We start from the raw sequence: 361 nt of genomic DNA on the forward strand, positions 1-361 counted from the left end.
CAGTGGGTCGCCACGTCTGATCTGAGGTCTCAGTCGGGAGAGCGGACCGGGAGAGGGGGGAGGAGAGGGATGGAGGGCCGCCGGGTCAGGGGGGAGCGGCGGTTTGACCCGCCGACCCCGCTACCCGACCGCCTCGCGCCCTCTCTCCCTCGGCCCCGCGTGGCACTCAGTGGGGGAGGCCATTGCGCCCCAGGGAACGGGGGGATCGGGAGATAGGGTCTGGCCTTGGGGGGACGAAGGCGGCCGCGCCGCACCCCCGGTCTCTGCTGGGGAGAGGGGGGACGGGAGACCGTCTGCGAGGCCGCAGCCGCGCGCCGGAGCGCGGGCGGGCGATCGATAGGGGAGCGACCCTCAGACAGTC

At 74.2% G+C, this 361-nt stretch overlaps 1 non-coding gene across 1 annotated transcript in view; it reads right to left on the minus strand.

Moving 5' to 3' along the window:
- Nucleotides 1-345: 345 nt before the first annotated feature.
- Nucleotides 346-361, minus strand: part of LOC134954873 (5.8S ribosomal RNA) — a 154-nt gene continuing 138 nt past the window's right edge. The window contains exon 1 of the ribosomal RNA XR_010185879.1: nt 346-361. This exon is cut by the window's right edge and continues 138 nt beyond it. This is a non-coding gene — a ribosomal RNA (5.8S ribosomal RNA).

Source organism: Pseudophryne corroboree, chromosome 1 (assembly GCF_028390025.1).
Source record: "Pseudophryne corroboree isolate aPseCor3 chromosome 1, aPseCor3.hap2, whole genome shotgun sequence".
Taxonomy (NCBI): Eukaryota; Metazoa; Chordata; class Amphibia; order Anura; family Myobatrachidae; genus Pseudophryne; species Pseudophryne corroboree.